The sequence below is a fragment of the Ambystoma mexicanum genome, chromosome 2p (assembly GCF_040938575.1).
Source record: "Ambystoma mexicanum isolate Mex_15411 chromosome 2p, UKY_AmexF1_1, whole genome shotgun sequence".
Taxonomy (NCBI): Eukaryota; Metazoa; Chordata; class Amphibia; order Caudata; family Ambystomatidae; genus Ambystoma; species Ambystoma mexicanum.
Window position 1 is genome coordinate 1,024,843,352 of NC_090923.1, and position 24,530 is coordinate 1,024,867,881.

The 24,530-nt window shown below is 46.7% G+C and overlaps 1 protein-coding gene and 1 long non-coding RNA gene across 2 annotated transcripts in view; one reads left to right on the plus strand and one right to left on the minus strand.

The window, feature by feature from the left end:
* Window positions 1-1,587, minus strand: part of KLC2 (kinesin light chain 2) — an 854,727-nt gene extending 853,140 nt beyond the window's left edge. The window contains exon 1 of the mRNA XM_069644886.1: window positions 1,456-1,587. The gene's annotated coding sequence lies outside the window, so the exon portion shown is untranslated. The remainder of the gene's footprint in view (window positions 1-1,455) is intronic.
* On the plus strand, window positions 1,580-24,191 carry LOC138567055 (uncharacterized). The gene is made up of 3 exons (XR_011302091.1): window positions 1,580-1,762; window positions 18,679-19,074; window positions 23,519-24,191. It is a non-coding gene; the product is annotated as an uncharacterized lncRNA (long non-coding RNA).
* The last annotated feature ends 339 nt before the right edge of the window (window positions 24,192-24,530 follow it).

The following is a 24,530-nucleotide window of genomic DNA, read 5'->3' on the forward strand; positions in this document are numbered from 1 at the left end:
CTATTTTGGCAATACATAATACTTCCCTACTCAGAACCATACAGCAGTACCCTTTTCTTTGTACTAAAGGATTTTCCTGGAACCTACTAAACCATAGCAATGAATCCTTCATGTTTCAGCAACCCTTCACTACAATACAAATTATCTCTTCTCCAAGTACCCCCCCTCAACAATAGTAACTCCCTTTACAGACGCTGCCTTTTATCAATGCATTTCTCTGTACCTTCTTTATCAATAATAATCTCACTCCCCCCACTCAGTAGCTGCCTATACCATCACCTTAGCACTATGCTTTAGAATAACACAATGTCACTACCTCTTACGTTTTAATAATACTCTCCACCAGTAGCTCCTCCTTAACATTATTTATAATTCCATCAATAGTTGCTTCTCGAGCGTACTAATACTATCCTCTGACTGCTCATTGTATAAACTAGAAGATAATACTATTGTCGATCAGGTAGAGCATCTGATGTAATAATAACCAATATCCCTGCATTGAACCTTCTTTGCCATTTCAGGGATCAAAGTAAGAATTTGTTGAGCAGGAGCTAAAAGCAACTTCTGGGCATCCAGCATTACCTGGTAATCAGGAGCTACATCTGGTGAATAAGTATCTAGAACTGAGAGATCCAAACCTAGCTGCGCGTGAGAGGCAAACTATATCCTTTTTACCTATTATAAATGACCCATTATTTGTTTAATGGTCTTCTAAAATTGTCCTAATTCTCTTCTTCACAAATTCCGAAATACCAACTGTTAATATAACATGCATATGTTTGTTTGGTACCGGTTGGCCTAGGAAGACAAAAGTAGCTCCCGATTGCTGTCAGTGTCAAACTAACTAGGCTCTTCTAGTTGTCAAGCATGAGCCAATATAATAGCAGCTCCTGGAAACTGAGAACCCACTAGTATAATCTTCCCGCTCCAGGCCCCTCTTCTCTAGTAATAATACCATGACACAGATGTCCCATCGCTATACTAAAACTAAATAACTCAGTACAGCTCCTCTACTGTAATAATGCCATCCACCCCATACAAAGATAATATACTAATGACATAAATGCCATTCAGATATAGTCGGGAGCATATACATTTTTTTTGTGCAAAAAATTTTGATAATTTTCAGAGATGTGTAATTCTCGTAAAACATCCTTCAGCCCAATGAAAGTCATGGAAAAATGTGATTCTTATATACTTTCTGTCGCAACATACCCCTCTTGAACAATCTAAAATACTGGTAAGGGTGTAATGATACTCTGGCATCATATGTCTATGGAATGATAGGTCTCTCTTCCTTCGCTAGTCCCTCCTCCGTAACATTACACATAGAACTCCGACTCCCCCATCTCAAGAATAATGCTCGCTCCTATTAGTACATCTCCTCTACAATTAATATAAGCTATAGCCTTAGTATCCACATCCCTCTCTGAGTTAGCATATATTAGTTCTCACCTTCGTTCTCTTGGAATCTGTTCCACTCAACTCCTCCTACCGGCTGTTGACATCGCAGCCATCTTTCTCCTCCCAGTTGCCTGACATCGGCTCCCGGCATGCCCCACTCGCCACGTGACGTCAGTTTGAAGTGTCTAGTTCCCATCCGAAAAACGGACCATAGCAACGCCCGCCTACTTTTCTTCGCGAGACTCCTACGTCATCATTGTGATTTTTGTGAGCAGTTATGGTTAGGGGGAGTAGGAAGGCTTGGCTGTCAGCGCAAGTGCAATCGGAATCTGCGTGCTTTTGGCTTGAAACGGTTAAGGTGAGCATTTTATTCGGGATACCGGGAACGTTTCTGCAAAACACCAGATAGAGCGCCCGACTTCGTCCTGTCCTTCATCATTTTTCTGAGCTTGAACCGGGAAGGCTCTGGCTGACTGCAAGAGCAGCAGCAGCAATCTGTGTGTTCTTGGCTGGCTGACAATACAATGTGCATTTTCTTCAAGATACCGTGAAGTTCCTGCAAGACACAAGATTGAGATAGGGGAGCGGAAAATTACATTTACTTTATAAATCACGTTCAACTATTCAACGTGAAAGGTATGGAGGGCTAAGAAAAGGAACAGTGCGGGGATGGTGGTGTTTAATTGATCAAAGGGGGCTAATAGGGTAATTTAATGTTTGATGAGAGTGTGTTTGGGATAGGTGGTTTTAGAGGTAGTCGGGTCAGCTGGGGCTATCTGCATGTGTTTTGGGAGAGGCACATGGGCTTCTTGTGGGTCTGCAAGAGGCATGGGTCATCTTGCTATGTGGAGGGAGGATGGGGCATTATGGTATTGGTTTAGAGGGAGTGATGGGGCATCTTGGTGGGGTGTGAATGGTTGGATAGGGGCATGCTGGTGTGGGTCTGGTGGGATTGGGAACATTGGTGTGGGTCGGGAGGGATGGGCACATTGTGGGTCTAGAGGGAAGGATAGGGGCACATTGGTGTGGGTTTGAAGGGGGTTAGGGGCACATTAGTGTGGGTCTGGAGGGAGGGATGGGGCACATTGGTGTGGGCCTGGAGGGAGGGATGGGGCACATTGGTGTGGGTCTGGGGGGGATGGGGCACATCGGTGTGGGTCGGGAGGGATAGGGGCACATCGGTGTGGGTCTGGGGGAGGCATAATGGGCACATTGGTTTTGGTTTGAAGGGGGAATAGGGGCACATTGGTGTTGGTCGGGAGGGATAGGGGCACATTGGTGTGCGTCGGGAGGGAGGGATAGGGGCACAATGGTGTGGGTCGGGAGGGAGGGATGAGGCACATTGGTGTGGGTCTGGAGGGAGAGATGGCGCACATTGGTGTGGGGATGGGGTTTCCTTGTGTGGGGATGGGGACACATTGGTGTCCCGGGGAAGGATGGGGCACATTGTGTGGGTCTGGGGGAGGGATGGGGTTCATTGGTGTGGGTCTGGAGGTATGGATGGGGCACATTGGTGTGGGTTTGGAGCAAGGGATAGGGGCACATGGGTCTGGGGGAGGGATGGGGGTCCATTGTGGGTCTGGGGGAGGGATGGTGGCACATGGATGTGTGTCTGGAGGGACAGATGTGGCAGTATGGGGGCATCTTGGGGTCTGCAATGGATGAATGGAGGCACATTGGTGTTGGTCTGAAACAGGTATGGGGCATCTTTTGATCTGGAGGGGGCATGGGTCATCTAGGTGTGGATTGGGAGGGTGGAATGGGGCACCTTGGTGTGTGTCTGGAGGGAGGGGATGGGGCACCTTGGTGTGTGTGTCTGGAGGGAGGGGATGGGGGCACATTGGTGTGGGTTTGATGGGAGACATTGGTCTGTGTCTGGGGGAGGGATGTCATATAGCTGTGGGTCTGCATCTGGGGAGGAATGTGTCATATAGATGTGGGTCTGAAGGGTGGGATGGGGGCACCTTGCTGTTTGGATGGAGGTATGGTGGCATCTTGGGGTCTGCAATGGTTGCGGGCAAATTGGTGTCGGTCTGGAACAGGTATGGGGCTTCTGTTGGTCTGGAGGGTAGAATGGGGCATCCTGGTGTGGGTCGGATGGGGACATCTGTGTGCATCTGGAAGGTGGGATGGGGGCCTCTTGGTGTAGCTCTGGGGGGAGTGAATGGAGGCAACATTGTCGGTTTGATAGGAGGGATGGGGCAAATTGTGGCTGTGGGGAGAGGGATGGTCCATCTTGGTGTGGGTCTAGTGGGTGGGATGGGGGCATCTTGCTGTGTGATTGGAGGGATAGTGCCATCTTGGTGGGGTCTGCAATGGATAGGGGCACATTGGTGTCAGTCTGGAACAGGGATGGGGCATCTGTTGGGATGGAGAGTGGGATGGGGACATCTTGATGTGGCTCTGGAGGGAGTGGATGGAGGCACATTGGTGTCGGTTTGATGGGAGGGATGTTGTGGGTCCGATTGGAGGGACGGGGCCCATTGGTGTGAGTCTGCAGGGAGGGATGGGGTATCCTGGGTTGGGTAGGATGGGGACATTGGTATGGGTCTGGGGGAGGGCAATCACATAGGGATGGGGGCACATTGGTGTAGGTCTGTGGGGAGGGATGGTACATCTAGGTGTGGGTTTGGAAGACAGGATGGGGACGTCTTGCTGTGTGGATGGAGGGATGGTGGCATCTTGGTGGGGTCTGCAATGATGGGGACACATTGATGATGGTCTGAACAGGTATGGGGCATCTGTTGGTCTGGGGGGTGGGACGGGGCATCCCGTTGTGGGTGGGATGTGGACATATGTGCATCTGGCGGGTGGGGTGGGCGCATCTTGGTGTGGCTCTGGATGGAGGGGTGGGGCACATTGGTATGGGTTTGATGGGAGAGAAGGGGCACATTGGTGTGGGTCTGGGGGGAGGGATAGAGCATTCTGGTTTGGGTGGGTGGGATGGGGGCACATTGGTGTGGTTCTGGGGATCCCATTTTTTCTGAGCTGGAACCGGGAATGCTGGCTGACTGCAAGAGCAGCAGCAATCTGTGTGTTCTTGGCTGGCTGATCATACACTGTGCATTTTCTTTGGGATACCGTGAAAGTTCCTGCAAGACACCAGATTGAAACAGAGGATCGGAAAATTAAATTTACTTTAAAAATCACGTTCACCTATTCAACGTGAAAGGTATGGAGGGCTAAGAAAAGGAACAGAACAGGGACAGTGGATGGTGGTGTTTAACTGATCAATGGGGGCTAATGGGGTAATTTAATGTTTGATGAGAGTTTGTTTGGGATGGATGGTTTTAGAGGTTGTTGGGTTGGCTGGGGCTATCTGCTTATGGTTCGGAAGAGGCACATGGGCTTCTTGGTGTGGGTCTGCAAGGGGGATGGGGCATCTTTTTATGTGGAGGGAGGATGGTGCATTATAATATTGGTCTAGAGGGAGGGATGGGGCATCTTGGTGGGGTCTGAATGGTTGGATAGGGGCACGCTGGTGTGGGTGTCACGTCCCTCGCCCAAAACCCCCTCTGGCAAACCCATTGGCCAGGTGGAGTCAGGACTCGGGCCTTTAGAGCCTGGCATCCTCTTCAAAAGCCCTCCTGGGGCCAGTCCTGGCGCCTACGGCGCCAGGCTCATAAACCATGAAAGACAATGTGCTTGGGAACTACTTTATTGTATTGTCAGCCAGCATGGAGGCATCCACATAGCTTGGTTCCTAAGAACCAAGCTATGCGGTCTAGTGTTTTGGGTGTGGTAGCCTAGGGACTACTTTACCTGGACTATTTTGTTGGGGCTATTTAAACCACACCCGAGCAAGACAACACGCTTCGCGTTACTTTGCAGCTTGCAACGTGATGCTCACCTTGTCCAGCGATACCCACGAACCTCGGAGAAGCAGAACCTGCAAGGAGACAAAAGGAACATCATTAGCAAGCAGCATCTTACCTGCAGTCTTCATCTTTAAACACTCGCAGCTACTGAGAACAGCTTCTTCGAAAACTGCACGCCTCCCGGACAGAACGACCTGAAAGAGGAAGATAGAGGCAACATTAAAGAAAGCAGTAGAGACATTTACAAATTACGAACTGCTCAAAAGGCTTACCTGGCTGGTCGCCTCTCGGCAGGCACCACTTCGGACATTCCACTCGCACTAAAGAACACCGCGACCTACAAGGAAGGAAAACACAGGTTAGCAAAGGCAAGACTTCGCAGCGCTGCGCATAGCACTTACTTACTGCATCATAGCGCTCTTAATGCGCCATCATTTACCAGCGGGACTCAACCAAGCCAGTTCGCCGCGCTGAAGCTCCGCATACCTAAGGGAGAAAAAGATACATTTTAAAACAAAGAAAAGCATGCAGGATAGCATCAAAACTAAAGAACAGCAATAAGACCTACCTGAACAATATCAAACGGCCCAGCATCGGTGAAGTAATTGGACCACACTCGCCCATGAAAGACAACACGCCCCTGCAAAGAAGGCAGGACAGAGAGCACACCTAATTCTACCACAAGGTGAGGAGAGGGCGCCAGAGGGACTGAAATCATACGGGGGTGGAGGGAGGATACTTACCTCAGTCGGTCAGTCCTGAACACAGTCCTGTATTTTCAGGCAGAACCTTCCCCGCACACCACATCAGGGCAAAGCAGAGAAGCATACCAGCGAGTAACCCGGCTGGGTGGCGTCCCTGTGGATACCGGGTGAGCGTAACAGTGGGTCTGGTGGGATGGGGCACATTGGTGTTGGTCTGGAGGGATGAGGCACATTGGTGTGAGTCTGGAGGGAGGGATAGGGACACCGTGGTGTGGGTCTGGGGGAGGTACAGGCGCACATTGATGTGGGTGTGGAGGGAGGGATAGGGGCACATTGGTATGGATCTGCAGGAAGGATGGGGCACATTAACGTGGGTCTGGGGGAGGGATGGGGGGACATGGGTGTGGGTCTGGAGGGACAGATGAGGCACACTGGGCCTGGAGGGCAGGTTGGGGTATCTTGGGGTCTGCAACAGTTGGATGGGGGCACATTGGTGTTGGTCTGAAACAGGTATGGGGCATCTGTTGGTCTGCAGGGTGGCATGGGTCATCTAGGTGTTGGTTGGGAGGGTGGGATGGGGCATCTTGGTGTTGGTCTGGAGGGAGGGGAGGGGGCACATTGGTGTGGGTTTGATGGGAGACATTGGTCTGTGTCTAGGGGAGGGATGGGGGCACATTGTGCATCTGGGGGAAGGATGCATCATCTAGGTGTGGTTCTGGAGGGCAGGATGGGGGCATCTTGCTATGTGGATGGAGGGCTGGATGCATCTTGGTGAGGTCTGCAATGGATTGGTGTCTGTCTGGAACAGGGATGGGGCATCCTGGTGTGGGTGGGATGGGTACATCTGTGCATCTGGAAGGTGGGATGGGGGCCTCTTGGTGTGGCTCTGGAGGGAATGGATGGAGGCACATTGGTGTCAGTTTGATTGGAGAAATGGGGCACACTGGTCTGTCTGGGGGCACATTGTGGGTCTCGGGGGAGATAAGGTTCATCTAGGTGTGGGTCTGGAGGACAGGATGGGGGCATCTTGCTGTGTGGATGGAGTGATGGTGGGGTCTTCAATGGATGAGGGCACGTTGGTGTCGGTCTGGAACAGGTATGGGGCATTTGTTGGTCTGGAGGGTGGCATGGGGCATCCTGGTGTGGGTGGGATGGGGGCATCTGTGTACATCTGGTGGGTGGGATGGGGCCACATCGTGTGGCTCTGGAGGGAGTGGATGGAGGCACATTGGTGTGGGTTTGATGGGAGGGATGGGGCACATTGGTGTGGGTTTGATAGGAGGGATGGGGCATCCTGGTTTGGGTGGGATTGGGACATTGGTGTGGGTCTGTAGGGAGGGATGGGTCATCTAGGTGTGGGTCTGAAGGGATGGGGTGGGGGCACATTGGTGTGGGTTTGATGGGAGATATGGGCACATAGGGATGGGGTCACATTTGTGTGCATCTGGGGGAGGGATGGTTCATCTAGGTGTGGGTCTGGAGGGCATGATGGTGGCATCTTGCTGTGTGGGTGGAGGAATGGTGGCATCTTGGTGGGGTCTGCAATGGATGGGGACAGATTGGTGTCGGTCTGAACAAGTATAGGGCATCTTTTGGTCTGGAGGGCGGGATGGGGCATCCTTGTATGGGTGAGATGTGGACATCTCTGTGCATCTGGCAGGTGGGGTGGGGGCATCTTGGTGTGGCTCTGGAGGGAGTGGATGGAGACACATTGGTGTTGGTTTAATGGGAGGGGTGGGGCACATTGATAGGGAGGTATGGGGACATCTGTCCTGAGGGAGGGATGGGTCATCTTGGTGTGGGTCTGGATGGAGGAGATGGGTGCACATTGGTGTGGGTTTGATGGGAGTGACAGGCACATTGATCTGAGGAGGGATGGAGCACATTGGTGTGGGCCTGGGGGAGGGATGGAGACACAGTGGTGTGCGTCTGGGGGAGGGATAGGGGCACATTGATTTGGATCTGGGTGGAGGGATGGGGCCACATTGGTGTGGGTCTGGAGGGAGGGGTGGGGCACATTGGTGTGGGTCTGGGGGAGGGATGTGACACTGGTGTGGATCTGGGGGAGTGATGGGGTACATGGGTGTGGGTCTGGAGGGAGCGATAGGACACAGTGGATCTGGTGGGCGGCATGGGTCATCTACGTGTGCATCTGGCAGGTGGGGTGGGGTCATCTTGGTGTGGCTCTGGATGGAGTGGATGGAAGCACTTTGGTGTTGGTTTAATGGGAGGGGTGGGGCACATTGTTGTTGGTCTGGAAGGTCTAGGACGTCTGGAGGGTGGCATGGGTCATCTAGGTGTGGGATGGGACATCTTGATGTGGGTCTGGAGGGAGGGGGTGGGGCACATTGATGTGGGTTTGTAGGGAGGGCATGGGCACATTGGTGTGGGTCTGAGGAGGGATGGAGGTATATTGGCGTGGGTCTGGTGGGAGGTATGGGGATGTGTGTCCGGAGGGAGGGATGGGTCATCTAGGTGTGGGTCTGGAGGGCAGAATGGGGTCATCTTCGTGTGGGTCTGGAGGGAGGAGATGGGGACACATTGGTGTGGGTTTGATGGGAGTGACGGGCACATTGATCTGGGGAGGGATGGCGCATATTGGTGTGTGTCTGGAGGAGGGTTTGGGGACGCAGTGGTGTGGGTCTGGGGAAGGGATAAGGGCACATTGATTTGGATCTGGGTGGAATGATGGGGCCACATTGGTGTGGGTCTGGAGGGAGGGATGGGGCATGTTGGCGTGGGTCTGGGGAGGGATGCAGCACATTGGTGTGGATCTGGGGGAGTGATGGGGGTACATGGGTGTCGGTCTGGAAGGAGAGATGGGGCACAGTGGATCTGGAAGGCGGGATAGGTCATCTATGTGTGAGTCTGGAGGGTAGGATGAGGGCATCTTGTGGGGTCTGCAGTGGATGGATGGGGGCACATTGGTGTTGGTCTGAAAGGTATAGGACGTCTGGAGGGTGGCATGGGTCATCTAGGTGTGGGATGGGACATCTTGATGTGGGTCTGGAGGGAGGGGATGGGGAACATTGGAGTGGGTTTGATGAGAGCACATTGTGGGTCTGAGGGAGGGGTGGTTCTGGAGAGCAGCATGTGGGCAACTTGCTGTGTGGAGGGAATGATGGTGGCATCCAGGTGGGTTCTGCAATAGATGGGGGCACACGGTGTGAGTCTGGAACAGGTAAGGGGCATCTGTAGGGTGGGATGGGGACATCTGTGCATCTGGAGGGTGGGAATCGGGGTATTTGGGTGTGGGTCTGGAGAGGGCGGATGGGGCACATTGGTGTGGGTTTAATGTGGGTATGATGGGAGGGTAGGGGCATGTTGATGTGGGTCTGGGGGAGTTATGGGGCACTGTGTGGGTCTGGAGGGAGGTATGGGGGCATGGTGTTGTTCTGGAGGGACGGATCGATCGTCTAGGTTTGGGCCTAGAGGGCAGAATGGGGTCATCTTGCTGTGTGGAGGGACTGATGGTGGCTTCTTGGGGGGGTCTTCAGTGGATGAGGGAACATTGGTGTCGGTCGAGAACAGGCATGTGGCATCTGTTCTGCAGGGTGGCATGGGTCATCTAAGGGTTGGTTGGGTGGGATGGGGCATCTTGGTATGGGTAGGATGGGGACATCTGTGTGCATCTGGAGAGTCGGATGGTGCATCTTTGTGTGGGTCTGGAGGGAGGGATGGGGCATCTTGATGTGGGTCTGGGGGGAGGGGATGGGGAACATTGGAGTGGGTTTGATGAGAGCACATTGTGGGTCTGAGGGAGGGGTGGTTCTGGAGAGCAGCATGTGGGCAACTTGCTGTGTGGAGGGAATGATGGTGGCATCCAGGTGGGTTCTGCAATAGATGGGGGCACACGGTGTGAGTCTGGAACAGGTAAGGGGCATCTGTAGGGTGGGATGGGGACATCTGTGCATCTGGAGGGTGGGAATCGGGGTATTTGGGTGTGGGTCTGGAGAGGGCGGATGGGGCACATTGGTGTGGGTTTAATGTGGGTATGATGGGAGGGTAGGGGCATGTTGATGTGGGTCTGGGGGAGTTATGGGGCACTGTGTGGGTCTGGAGGGAGGTATGGGGGCATGGTGTTGTTCTGGAGGGACGGATCGATCGTCTAGGTTTGGGCCTAGAGGGCAGAATGGGGTCATCTTGCTGTGTGGAGGGACTGATGGTGGCTTCTTGGGGGGGTCTTCAGTGGATGAGGGAACATTGGTGTCGGTCGAGAACAGGCATGTGGCATCTGTTCTGCAGGGTGGCATGGGTCATCTAAGGGTTGGTTGGGTGGGATGGGGCATCTTGGTATGGGTAGGATGGGGACATCTGTGTGCATCTGGAGAGTCGGATGGTGCATCTTTGTGTGGGTCTGGAGGGAGGGATGGGGCATCTTGATGTGGGTCTGGGAGTGATGGGGCACATTGGTCTGGAGGGAGGCATGGGGCAAATTTGTCTCGGTCTGAAGGGTGGGATAGGGCATCTTGGTGTGTGGAGAGGCATATCTTGGTTTGAGTCTGGAGGGCAGAATGGGGGCATCTTCCAGTGAGGAGAGAGGATGGGGCATCATGGTATAGGTCTACAGGGGGATTGGTGGTATCTTGGTGGGGTCTGGCATGGAGGGTTGGTGGCATCCTGGTGGGCTCTGGAATGGAGGAATGGGGAATTTTGGTATGGGTCTGAGAGGGAGGGTTTGGGCATCTTGGTGTCGGTCTGAGAGGGAGGGATGGGACACATTGGTGTGGGTCTGGAGGGATGGGGATATTGTTGTGGGTGTGAAGGGAGGCATGGGACACATTGGTGTGGGTCTGGAGGGAGTGCTGGGGCACATTGGTATCTGGAGGGAGGTATGGGGCATATTGTGTGGGTCTGAGATGGAGGGATGGGGCATATTGGTGCAGGTCTGAGAGGGAAGGATTGGGGCATCTTGCTGTGTGGAGGGAGGATGGGGCATCATGGTATAGGTCTCGAGGGGGGATTGGTGGCATCTTGGTGGGCTCTGAAATGGAGGCATGGGGCATCTTGTGGGTCTGAAAGGGAGGGAAGGATAAGGCACATAGATGTGGGTCTGGAGGGAGGGATGAGGACATTGTTGTGCATTTGAAGGGAGGCATGGGGCACATTGGTGTGGGTCTGGTGAGAGGGATGGGGGCTCATTGGTCGGGGGAGGGATAGAGGCATCTTGCGGTGTTGCGGTTGGATGGGGCATCATGGTATGGGTCTGGAGGAAGGGAGGGGGCATCTTGGTGGAGTCTGGATCGGAGGGGGGCATCGTGGATCTGGAATGGAGGGACAGGGAATATAATGGGGGCATGTCGGGGAATGATGGAGCGTGTGGGTCTGAGTGAGGGCTGGAGCACTTTGGTGGAAAGGAAGGGGGCATTTGGCTGTGACTGGAGGGACGGGGTATGTATCTCTGGAGAGCAGGATGTTGGTCTACGGGAGGGGCGGGAGCATGTTGGTGTTGAAGAGATGGGGTACTCTGGATGTGGGTTTAGTGAGAGGGTGGATGGCGCCCTTTAAGTGGGTCTGGAGGTAGAGGTGAAGCATATGGGTGTGGCTCTGAAGAGAGGGGTGGAGCATCTTGGTGCAAGGCATTCATTCGTTTTCTAAAATTGATTAGCAGAATTTGCTAATTAAAATAGTTTTGATTAGCAAATAAACGTATTTGATTAGCAATGTTGTACTCCTATTTTAAATGTCACTAGAAGTTTTATCCCAATACATACAATTAGCAACAATACAGTATTTCTATGTCCCTCTGTAGTAATACATTAGTGCAACAATTGTCTGTAAAATGTAAAGGCTCACTGCATGAATGGACCACATAAATTTTTTTTTTTTTTTTTTAACATTAGTTTATTACAAAAGAAAGAAAAACTTTTTGTTACATTTGTACCTCAAGTCCTCAGTTTTCACTAACTGAGGTCACTACTTGCATTCCAAGTTGTTTAAGTGTAGTGCATCCATAAAATGTATTACTTCACAGGTTAACTGAGTGTTAAAACCTGAGATCAGGTAACACCACCAGGAATCCATGTTTCCTGACTGGGGAGCAAAGCGATCTAAATGCAGACTACGCTGCTCTGTAATGGCTTCACAGTCCAATATTAGATGTCTCACCGATTCTTGGCCAAGTTTGCAGAATCTACATTCTGTCCTCTGCACCAATGGATCATTCCTCAGAAACTGTATCTCCCTAGTTTTATATAGGTTGAGTCTCATCCGCAGGAACATATTGCGGTGGTATTGTGATGGGAATTTCGCCAGGTATTTTGGAATTGCATCAAGTTTATTTAGCGCACTTCCAAGGTTTAGGGCGGTTTTCAATTTGTTTCTGCATTCTTCGTTTCTTAACCAGTTGTAATGACGGATTTTTTTCTTCGCAATTTGGGGGCGAAGTATTACAGTCTCTGCCGAAACTCCAGCATCTTCTAATACAAGAAGTAGTTTTCTCTCCCACTCCTTTAATAAGAAGGCAGATGAGTGTTCAGAAACCGAATGTAATATTTCATACGGTTTTACTACCGTATCCATCCGCAATTTCCTAAACATGGAGAATGATTTCCACAGAACTGTTCCATATAGAGCCTCAATACATAGCTCATATCGTATTGCCACAATTGATGAGCTGTTTGGTGATCTCAGCACTTTACGCCAAAAACTACCTTCGAGCTTGTCCCACAGGTCTTCTGGCAGATTCCAACATGTCTCACTCCCAAAAGTTATCGCGGGAATTACCTTTTGAAGGTAGAATGATAGAACCGGCTTTAAAGTAAATTTTCCGTATGCTGCATGCAGTTTGGCTCCTTGTAGTGCATACATTTTCATCCGGGCCACCAGGTCTTGGGACCACTCCCATTCTCGAATTGAGGTGTTGAACAAGACACCTAAGTATCTTATACTATTATTTAACTCGAGAGGTTCATTTTTTATCTTCCATTCAAAGTTACCTGGTCTCTTTGATTTATTTTGGCCCACCTGGATGATTTTTGACTTTTCGGTGTTTATTCGTAGGTCATTTTGCATGCAATATTGCTGGAATTTATTCAGTAGGCGCTGCAGTCCAATAGGAGTAGAGTCCATGAACACAATATCGTCGGCATAAACAGCCCAACTTATTTCATGACCATTCACCAACGGAGGAAAGACTCTTAAATCACTTAATGATAGAGGTAGGTCAGAGATGAAGAGCTTAAAAAGCTGGGCTGCTAGAGGGCAACCCTGTTTGACTCCTCGTTTTGTCAGTATCTCATCAGATAAGTCACCCTGCTCATTTAGCCGAACTCTGATGGATGTGTTGGAATGTAGCGCAATCAAAGGGGCCAACAGCTCGTTTGGACATTTCCAGGCACAAAGTTTTTTCCACAGCAGGTTACGATTTATACTGTCGAAAGCCTGACTCAGATCTATAAAGGCAAAGTATACTTTTCTCTTACACCTCAGTGCGTCTAGTTTTAGACAGTTCAAAAGCATCAAGTTAAGCTCGACGCCCACGCCCTTTGTGAATCCAGTTTGACGTGGATCGACCGCTGCAACTTCTTCCGCCCAGTGAGCAAGACGTTTCTGGAGAAAAGATCCAAATACCTTCCCAATTGTATCCAAAAGGGCAATCGGGCGATAGTTGTTTGGATCGTCCCGATTACCCTTTTTGAATATCGGAACAACCACCGCCTTGCACCAAGAATCAGGCAGTACTCTTTCCAGAGCAATTCTTTCAAACAAGGTACTCATCAGGTTCGCCCATACAGAGCTATGGTTTTTTAGCATCATGTTCGAAATTCCATCGGGGCCGACTGCTCTGGAAGAGTTTAGTTTCTGAATTGCCCGTTTAATATCTTCCTCTGTGTCTGCCACATTCCATCTTACGTCGGGGAGCACTGGTTGGGGGACCTTATTACAGTTGCAATCATCAAATGTGGTAGTGAAATGCATCACCCAGCTTGCTCCACTTACACCGTTTGACATTGCATAAGTATGTTTAATCCCGCCGGTGTTAATTATCTCCCAAATATGCCTACTATCTTTTTGCAGAATAAGTTTCAACATCTGTTCGGCTTGATCTTGGACTCGACTCAAGTTGAAAGATTTCATCCAGTTTCGGTAACGCTGTTTTCTTTTTTGAATTCGTATGATATTACAGGGGTTAGGGTCCTTTCTTAAGAGCCTGATGTCGTTCCGAAGATTTTGCTTCTCTCGTTTTATTGTTGGATTAAAAGTATGTTTTACTTCTACATCATGCCCTTTTCGTTTATTGGACTTCATTTTGTATTGATGTAATAATAAGGTATAATTTATCCTTGCCGTTGTGTCAGTCGCGTTTGCGAAACTGGATTTTATCTTATCCAGCTTTGTTGCACTCAGACGTAGCCTATTTCCTCCATTGTTTATAGTGATCTTCTCTGGGTATTTTATCAAGGTTGTTTTTTGAACTTTCAGCCATTTCAGCATTAATGCGTCATGGTCGCTTTTGTCTGTCTCGATGACTTTGAGAGTAGTTATTTGATCTAAAAAGTTCCTGGATACCCATATATAATCGAGCGTCTTCCTAGAGTCTCCTCTCTTCCAGGTAAAACCTGGGGGGATGTCACCATGAGTGCAGCCATTCAACATAGAGCAATCTCTAAGGGCAAGTTCCTTTGCCCATCTTTCTCCCCGATCCTGCAAATGATTATTACTTCTCGATACAGTTGTTGTTCTTTTTATCAGAGGTTTATTTACCCAGGAATAATTGAAATCCCCACATATTATAATTGCAGGATCTGTGTATGAGAGTAAGCACTCATCAATTGCAGTCATAACATCGGCAATGAATCTTGATTGTGATATCATTGCTGGATTCCAATAGATGTTCACTATCAAAGTCACCTGGTCCCTGAAATTTAAGGACTTGGAGTTTTGAATTGTCGTGACTTGTGCGAACATGTTTGGAATCTTAGTTGATAGAATCTTCCAGTCCTCACTGTTACTTATCATGGTTATCAGACCAGAGAAGGGACGGCCAAACAAGTTCTTTCCTGCCGGGTTGAGAAGGACAGTGTATCCATCGCACACTGGGCATTCACGTAACCATGTTTCTTGTAAACATATAATTGAAATTTTGTCCGTTAATTGCCATTTACCTTCAAAGAGATGAGAAAAGCCTCGTGTGTTCCATGACATTAATTGATTATTAATGTCCAATCCGTCCCCACTGAGTTACTGTCCAGTTTGCTTTACGTGTCTTTGGCACGGTGATCGCTTTATCCTCATGTGGTCCCACAGTTCTTTTCTTCTATTTTCATTCTCTGTTTGTTCCGTAGAAGAATTGGAAAATCTTTCTGCATCCTGGTCATCAGCACATATAATTTCGAAGCCGAAGAACAAAAAGTCGGCAGCAGCCTCCTTTACGGCTTCCTTTAACATTCTGGACTTCAGATGTAAGTTTACCCAGTCTAGATGGTCTTCAGACATATACTCAACTACCGCTATATCATCTGATTTAGTAGCTCGAAGAGTTGGAATGCATTGTAATAGTTTTAGTATGTTCCGACGATTCAAGTTTACTTCTTTTTGTTCTAATAGGATATTTTTGATTTGTATTTTCCAGATGTTTCTCTCATATGGAGCATTCGATTAAGTTTACCGCACATGTCATTAGGCTGAGCACAGACAGCTGGCAATTTACCGCTCTGCTCTTTTGTTTCTGAATTTATTGAAATAGGCTGAGGCACCTTTTTGATGCTTTTGCTTGCTTGCCCACTTCCTTGTGGTGGAATGACCTTTCGAGGGCCCGGTCTAGACTGAGACTCTTTGGCCTTACCCATGTCACCCGATAATTCATCCACCATAGGGGCAGCTGCTTCTTTTTCGTCGTCATCATCAATTGAATAGGTTGAAAATTCACATAAGTCAATAGATGATTCAGATGTTTCATCATCCTTACAACCTGAACAGTCTCTTGTTCTTTTCAAGCATCGTTTTGGTTCTCTCGTTGATTCGGTTTCTTTTGTTGAATTATCGGACTCCTTTGATTGTGTCGCCTGGCGTTGAAACATTGACAGGCGTGCCGGTGTTGATAAATTCCGTATGAATTTTTTGCTGCTTGTTTTACGCGCTCGTTTGGCCACTTGCCTCTGGGTAGAGTGCGTCTGTATATTTCTTTCTCCTCTCTTTTTATCCAGGGGTTGAATTTTGGTCACTTTCTCTGCTGTTGTTGATTTATTAAAGATTCCAAATGAGAGGATTTCAGATAGATTTCCTGGAACAGCTCTTTCCACATCAGGCCCTGGGAGCCGTTCCCCTTGTACTAGCTCCGACTCTACTGATGCTACAATCACGACATCATTCTTGGTATTGTCGGATGCTTCTGTCTGGATCAAGGGATTGATCTGGATCCCTGACGTTTGCTTTTTGCTTGCTTTGTTTGACTTCAAGCCCTTATCACTTACGTCAGGGCTGATTTTCTCAATATTCATTTGCTCAATGACTGGACGCACGGTGCCTTTTTTTCCATTAGACAATCCTGGACGTTCACAACAAGGATTTGGGATCATGCCGGGCTTACTATTTGATGCTTCAGTCAATAATGGTACTCTAGGCGGATCATCAGCTCCTACGCTACCTGTCTGGTTATTCGTTGGATTATTATGACGTATCCATTTTGTACATTCGATTACTGCGTCAATTAAGCCTGCATTATCACCATTTGCCTGTCGAGCTAGTTCACACAATCTACTTTGCCATTTTAGTGTTGTTTCAGCTTCGTGGTCCAATCTATGCATTATTACTTGTGAGAAGGTTTCTAATGATGAAATCTTTGCATTGACAGAGGCTAAAAGCGTTAATTGGTCATTCACAGCGTCATGCAAGGATTCATATAATTTCATAAAGGGTAGTAAGGCAATTGATGTTGCGGCCAACACATTATTATGGATTTGTATTCCGGCCGCTGTAGATAGCGAGCTTTTAGAGGGGAGTTCAGACCTATCTTGTTCGGAGACATCTTGATTGTCTCCAAGGGGAGCTCTTTTTTCCTTTATCCGACCAGACAACTTGGAGTTACTCATAACAGCTCTTGCCTCTACATCCTTTAAGCCTACCGAATCCAAGTTTGCATCCGATTTTTGAAGTATTGAGTTTTCTACAGCTGACACGGATCCCTCAGACCTGAAAGATGCATTCCAAGATGAATTTCCTGCTACTTTATTGCCCGCAGATTCTTTTCTGGATGAATGTACCGTTTGCTGTTGTCGAAAGCTATCGTTTAGACGCTCATAGGTTGCTATAAAATCGGCTTTTAGCCTTGTCGCCAGCCTTGCTTCGCGACCTGAAAGTTCTGTCGATGGTACTTCTGTGGGTTTCTTACCTCTGAGTGAGTCCTGTGAATTTTGCATCTGAAATGCATGTGCTTTATTTGTACCCGCGGCCTCAAGGCAGGCCCGTTGGCTAAGGTCTTTCTCCGCCGCTGTAGTATGTTCAGATGGCATTACATTTGTCAATTCAGTCGGCATAGAATCAACACACACATCCTCCGCCCCTCCCCCCGCTTTGATTTTATTAACTGGTTTAAAGCCAACTGCCTTCATAGTATTGGAAGGTATTGAAGGCATGGGTATGTTTTTTGTAGCAAGAGGAAACATTGGAAAAAAAGGTGCGGACTGTTTTCCTGATCCTCTATAATCCACTAGGGGGGGAGGAAATGAGTCATTGTTCTGAGATAGAACATTTGGAATATTAATACCCAACAGATCGTGGTCTGTTAGTTCAAAGGGAGAGATTTGTGGGGTTTCATAGGCATCAATGTATATCGACGGCGAAAAGGCTTTTTCCGGTTCAGCAATATGGCTCTCAAGTTTATCTAGATGCATATTGTGAGGAGTTATAATGACATCATTACTTTCATTTCCCGTGAACGCAGTCTTCGTCTGCGGGAAACCCATTACCATCTGTGACAAAATGGCTAAAGAGGGTATTATACCTTTTAACGGTCGACTAGTTTCCAGACTGTCCACATCTATAATTGACCCAGTTAGATAATTCGTTGCCGACACGTCCGCCAGGCTTACCTCCTTATTTAATCTCTGTGGTGGCTTCCTTCTATGTAGCAGTGATTTTTGCCGAGTCTGCGGCCCCTCCTTCAATATTGTAGTCACCATTTTGTATTTGTGCTGTGTTGTAGCTGATTCCTGAGTGTGATGGCGTACAGCAGACTGCGGGAACCAGTATTCGTCTCTGAACTCCTGGTGGATCTTATGCTCACCTCCGCGTAACAGCCCGGTGCCTTTACCCCTGACGGGCTTAACGCCGCAAGGGTGGCTGTATCCGGCTTTTGTAGCTGGAAAAAGTCACGTGACACAACACGTGACCGCCAATAGGCTCCGCCCCTTCCTGGGAGCGAGCGCAAGGCTGCTGGATCTCTGCAACTCCACAATTCAGCACGGGCTTCGCTGGATGCTGGGTGCCGGACTGAGTATGCTTGCCACAAAGGTCTAGGAAGCTGAAGCAAATACTGGAGCTGGTGCAAGTGAACCAAGAAATGTTAGTCAAACAAGTGAACCAAGAAATGTTAGTCAAAACGTGATCAGAAATCGAAGTCTGTAATACAAAGCCGAGGTCAGGAAGTCCGGGAGTAGCGTGAGCAACAACAAACCAAGGGAAATCCAAAGACAGTCCAAAATACGTATCCGAGGTCGAGGTAATAGTTCCAAAAGAAATCGTGAGTCAAAACGCCAGAAACATAGCTGTGATCTGATAAAAAAAGCTCTGACATTTTCTTTCCGTTCAAGGTGCAGCTGGGTCATGCAGCAGTCAGTGATGCATAGTGCAGTGTCCATCAACTTGTCAACAAGAAATCAATAAAGACGCAATGCGTCCTGTGTGTAAGCCCTGTTGCAAGGGCTGGGCTGGGGCATTTTCTCCTGCTGCTGGCAAGCTTTTTTCATCTGCTTTTGAACTTTCAAGCAGCACGGTGTGTTTCCAGGGTAATTGCTGTTTCCCTATGAAGTGGGGAGAAAAAAATAGAAACATTTGCAAATATTTTGCTAATATCTTCTAAGTTCAACACCTCCCACCCACTTACCCACAATCCTTCTTGAGGACTGGTGCTCGTGCCCATGCACTTGTGTGTAAGCCCCGCTGCAAAGGCTGTTCTGAGGCTGTTCAGAGCTGGACAGAACGAGCAGGCAAGTTTCATTACCGTTCTTTAATAATATCAATCATTGTGGGTATTGTGGCCAATAATTAAGTTAAGTTGTATAATTAGTTTTATAATTAGTGCTAACTTGATTTGTTGAAAATCATTATTGCTGGTCTCCATGCGTAAAAATCTAACTGTGAAACTTTACACGTTAAAAACAAACATGCCTTCAAAGCTTGAGACGTTGAAATTAATTGAGAGTCTCAAACGAACCCCCTGTAAAACAAAACTGGTTTTGACTTCTACAAATGGCCTTCGGCCAAAGCGAAGCAAAGAGCGTATTCAGCGTCTGCAGCTATACGCTGATTTTATTCAATTGATCTTGCGAAAAATAGTACGGCATTGAGTCTTGAACCGCCTACAACTTCTATTCAAGTGGCGGGTGCAACACCTGGTTTGCCGTTAATTGACCTAAGCGATCACACTATGTCTACGTTGACTGGGACAACCCATAATATTGACTCTTTTATACCCTTGACTGAAAAGGAGCAATATGGAACCCCAACATACATCCCGCCTGAAAGGTTGGATAATATGCAAACATTCCCTTCGAGCTTCAATTCCTATCAAATGACTAATTTGGCGAATGGAAATGTGCTTGTTCACAGTCGTAGGCAACAGGACATATTTACGTTCACCAATTTGCCACATGTGGACCCTAATCATGCTGAAGTATGTCACAACATACCTAATATTGCTGGTTTAATAACCAAAATGGTTGAATTGCTTTTTAATAATCCGTTCCAACTTGATGATGTAGAAGTTAATGAGGTTAGCAAAGGGAGAACGAATGAAGGGTGTATGCCCATCCCTCTTTCTCAATCTCCAATTCTGTTTGCAACGGCTTCAGCAAACTCATCGCCCCTCTCTATTGTATTCTCACAATGCTCTCCTAAAAAAGTGGTGGAGAGGGATGAATCTTTGCAGTGCTCTTTTGGTAATAATGCTTTGCTCTACACCACATTGACTTCAATGAATTTGGCTTTACCAACAATGCATAAACTCTATGAATCGTTAGAACAAAAACAGTGTATACAGACAGCATTATTAGAACACATTTTTGCTGAGCAAAGACACACCAAACAGATATTGTCAGAAAGAAATATAAGTCATCACCACAAAGAGAGCTTGTTGAGTAAGGAAGTATCAATGGATGAGTTGGTGCTGCCCCATGATGAGGCAGTGGCAAAAAAAATGTATTCTGGCCTAATGACATAATGCCACATGCCTGCTAGATGATGTCAACAAAGCATTACCTGTGAATGATTCTGTGATAGTAGTTGAGACTGTCATTGGGTCTATGGGGAGTGATGGCCCAGATTCAGCCCCAGCGACATGTAAGGCACAATTAATGACCGAATTTGGAATTTTTTTCAAAAATTCCAATTAAACAATTGGATAAGAAAAATTCAATTACACAATTGAAAAAATCTAAGAACATGAAAATGCTGCTTAGTGCGGCTTCTGCTTCTGGGTCAAAACAATTCATAAAACAGCTTACGAGACCGTCAAAGCAAAAGCAAATTGCAAGTGAGGCAATCAATTTTAAGTATAAGCAAATAGCTAAGCAAAACACCAGTGAAAGAACCCTTGCACTTGGCTAAAAATCAATTGACGGTGCATGAGCCACTTGATGAATTGATAGGAGCCATCGAATCCCCCAAAAAATGGTCTGCTCAGGTAAACGCAGAAACAAAAAATGGAAATGTATGTTTGATACCGAATGTTGTTCAGACAACAGTGTCTATTGTGAAAATTCGGGAAGTAAGACTGGCAGACATAGAGAAGGTTCTACAGCGCTCTCTTATTACAGGTACTGGTGAGAGATCCTTTACATGCTCAGGGAGAGAGCATGACAGTGCCTTGTAATATTCCTCAAAATCAGCAACCCAAAGTCCAACATACCAAAGCTGAACCACTCATTTAAAAAAGCTCAAACAAGTCATTCCTCCAGTCAATTACATTATCACACAGTGATCCTAATTTACTGAGCAGATCATTCAGAAAAATATGACCTGAATCGATCATCATTCTTGAATATTTTGTCAGATATACCGGCTCTTGAAGATATATCGACTAGCGATATAGATCAAGTGGAATTTTTACATGAGACTGATCTATCATACGTAAGATTATGGATATGATCAGGAGCCATATTGAATCTAATTTGGCAATCTCGCTCAAAACATTTTGACTTGGGATTCACGCTTATCTATGAGTCATTTGAACAATATAATTCGGTCCAAAATACAAAAAGACCTATATGCCAATCTTCTGATTTAGACATTGGTTCAAAAGTTGGGCCGAATAGGGTGTATTCTGCTGCATCTCTAAAGACAAATGCATCACGAATAAGTGACCCCCACTTTCATACTCAACAGTTGCTCACTTTCTTGGAATATTTGTGGCCACTCACATCTGTTTAATGAGATTAGTAGCAATTTTGATGGTGCTGATATAATACTTTTGCAAGAGACCTGGTTGTCGAAAAGCCTGGTTTGGGAAGAGCATACTATTTTATTAACCCAGCTATATCCAAATCTTAAGGTCGTCCTTCTACCAGCCTTCTGGTAGCCACAAGAAACTCAATGGGTTTGTGTCTGAATGAGTGGATTCTCCTCAGTAGTTGTATACAATTGGTGAGGATCATTTTCCAACAACATTGCATCGCAGTGATAAATGTGTACTGGAATGATTTGAACATCACAGATGAAGTCTTTTTCACAGACATAGTTACTGTTTTTGATCTTTTTGCCATGGATAAAGAGGTTACTGCCATCATTCTCGCAGGTGACCTAAATTTAAATGGTTTACACGATAGCAAACAAAATCGGCCACCCCGAGCACAAAGATGGAACAGTTTAATGCATAGCCGACAGATGGTCATGCTCAATGGAGCCATTGAGAGTGATTTACCAGCTAAGTTTACTTGGCATTGTGACCAACAACAATCGGTTATTGATTACATCTATATTGATTACATCTATACTGACTGTAAATTATTTCCACATATAAGTCGATTCTCAGTTCACACTCAAAACCAAAGTGATCACGAACAGCTTGTGGTTACTTGGCCATGGCCCTGTCGGGTCCCTGCGTACAACCATCATAGATATGAGGGAGAAGTGAGGGTTAGTAATGGTCGTAATCAATTTATTTGTAACACCAAACGGCTACAGAAATTGCTTTTGACCTTACCAATTCAAAGTAATAATGCTAAGCCTGCGTGCTCTACACAGCAGGACCATACCTCAAGTTTGTATTTACTTCAAGAGACATCTAGCAGGTGGTCGAAACCAATGTTTAAGCACAAGCATAGTTTTGATTTACAGATCAAGTTAAAGAAAACGGAACTCCGAAAAGCAATGCAGCAAGTAAAATTGCATGACAAAGATACAGTTCGGGAAATCAAGAGCTTAAAAGCACAATATAGAAATTGGGTAGAAGCTAGAAGATCATTAATATATCAACACGATGGTGAAACCATGCTTAGAGCTGTTGCCTCAAGAAATTCTGGTGCTATATGGCAGTTTCTCAAGTCATGTATGTGGACTAAACATTTTTTACAGCTTTATGCCAAAGAAAGTGCATTGAAAACACATACTGTATTTGCTGCTCTATTGTTTCCCCATGGGAAATTTGATATAGATGATGATATTAAGATGTACGTTGGTAAACTATCTCCGTCCAGAGCGGTTGGCCCTGACGGTTTTTCTAACCATCAGTTTAAAGCCAATCCTGAATATTGGTCTAACTTTCTAATGCTGATTTTTCAGGAGGTAACAACCAAAACAAATTCTGCTTAGCTGGAAGGAGCCAATTATAGTGGCCATATTTAAAAAAGGGGATCGCACAAATCCAGAAAGCTATCGTCCGATTGCTTTATTGGACGCTCCTGGAAAATTGTTCTCTAAGCTGATCCTAAGAGATCTAACTGCATGGATCAATCGAGATAATCTGTTTGACCCCTATCAGATGGGGTTAATTCCGGAGATGGGCACCTCGATTAACCTAATTACAGTCTCAGCCATACAGCATCATATAGCTAAATCCAAAGTGTGTGTGTGTGTGTGTGTGTGTGTGTGTGTGTGTGTGTGTGTGTGTGTGTGTGTGTGTGTGTGTGTGTGTGTGTGTGTGTGTGTGTGTGTGTGTGTGTGTGGCATTTGTCAACTTTAGGTCGGCTTTTGACTCTGTAAGCAGGACCCTTTTATTGCATAAATTGGGCTTATTGGGTTGTCCTTCGAATCTGTTGAATTTAATATAACAACTCCATACTGATACCTCAATTAAGGTTCTGTTATGTGCTGATGGTAAACTTTCATCTTCAATTCTGACTGAACGAGGTCTTAAGCAGGGGTGTGCACTTGCATTTATATTGTTTAATTTCTTTATTCATGATATGAGTAATTCATTCTCTTCCATTATTTCAGATCCACCCCATCTAGGGCTTTCTCCGGTAGCTTGGCTATTTTATGCAAACGATTTGTTGCTCTTGTCTAACCCCCATTGGTCTCCAAAAACTCTTAAATGAGTTAGGACTATATGCTGAGTCAAATCATCTTGAAATTAACATTGGAAAAACAAAGGTGTTAATAAGTACAATGACCAAAATTAAATGCTCATATAAATGGAAACTTAATGGAAATGAACTGGAACAGATAAAGCAGTATCTTGGAATTAACATAAGAGAGCGGAATTCAGATCTGCTTTATTATCAAGATCTTCAGGAAAAAAATGTCAACTGCAACATCACAGGCGGTTCTCCTAAAACATAAGTACTGTAAGTTTTCTTATGCACCGCTAATAACATTTTATACCCAGAAGATAACTTCCATTATTTTATATGGTTCGGATTCTAAAAGTCCTATGGCGTATCAGTTATGGACTCGCATGGAAAGTACATTTTGGAAAAAACAACTACAAATAGAAACTTGTATGAAATGAATAGACAAACGCTTTTATCATTTCAATGTTATTTTCATTCTCTTTTCTCTCTACCTTTTATCATATATTATAATTGAACAATATTTATTTGGTATGTAATATGTGAAAAGTTCTTTGGACTAAAACACAAAAATAAAAATAAAGATGCTTGTGCATGTGTCACTTTTATTTTATTATCAAGTTTCATTTAGCTGGTGTTTGGCATAAACCAGTCAGAAGCAACTGCCCAAGATGTAGACAGCAGCTACAATGAGTTTCTGTCAAATTGGGGACATTAATTATCTTATTCTGCAGAACCAAATGCCCAGATGCCAGTCTGTTGGTCTGCCCAGGTCACTGAGGCCCGGATGCAGCACCTACCGGTTACTAGTGCCGGAAAGTCTCATCTGCGAGACACATGGGTCCAGCAAGTTAACATGCTTGCAAAAGGCTTTTTAAATATTGCTCCATTGTCACAAAGCACCACCGTGGCACCAAACAAAAAAGACATTTGGTCTA